The sequence below is a fragment of the Pseudophryne corroboree genome, chromosome 8 (genome assembly GCF_028390025.1).
Source record: "Pseudophryne corroboree isolate aPseCor3 chromosome 8, aPseCor3.hap2, whole genome shotgun sequence".
NCBI classification, from domain to species: Eukaryota; Metazoa; Chordata; class Amphibia; order Anura; family Myobatrachidae; genus Pseudophryne; species Pseudophryne corroboree.
In genome coordinates this window covers 460,651,763-460,652,382 of record NC_086451.1, presented here as the reverse complement: position 1 = coordinate 460,652,382, position 620 = coordinate 460,651,763, and the positions used below count along the sequence as shown (strand labels likewise).

The 620-nt window shown below is 41.1% G+C and overlaps 1 pseudogene; it reads left to right on the top strand.

Annotated features, from left to right (window-relative positions):
• The first annotated feature begins 272 nt into the window (after positions 1-272).
• On the top strand, positions 273-391 carry LOC134950169 (5S ribosomal RNA; annotated as a pseudogene).
• The last annotated feature ends 229 nt before the right edge of the window (positions 392-620 follow it).

Below are 620 nucleotides of genomic sequence, written 5' to 3'. Positions count from 1 at the left end.
TGCAATTTTTTCTGAATTTTCTTTGGAATTTTTTCTGTATTTCTTCATTCTTGCTCACTTTCTCTTCCAATCAAAGGGTTATCCTCTGTAATACCAGTCATGGCAACAGGGGCTCCCTAGTGGACAGCAGACGTGCCACATAATTTCTGTCCACATTTAAATTGTGAACCATTAGGTCTAATTTCACTCGACTAACACTTGTAAAATCTTCATTTGGTTCTGAATACTCCTTATTTGGGTACTCCTTTACACTGCTGGAGGTTTGCCTAAATAGCTACAGTCATACCATGCTGGACATGCCCGATCTCGTCTGATCTTGGAAGCCAAGCAGCGTTGGGCCTGGCTAGTACCAGAAAGGGAGACCCTCTGAGAATACCGGGTACTGTAGTATCAAGGAACATACCTTCCGTTGATACGCCCCGAGGAACCAGCAACCAATACCTCCAATATTGGATCACGTGCCTATGCTTACTCACTCAGAAGGAGTCCAGAGTTGGAAAAGCCGGGTCTCTTGTTTCTCTCTTATGATTATATTTATATATATAACAAGTCATAAGTTGATAGAGAAAACAAGAGATTTCATATTTTCGCTTTGATGAACGTCAAATATCAATACTCAC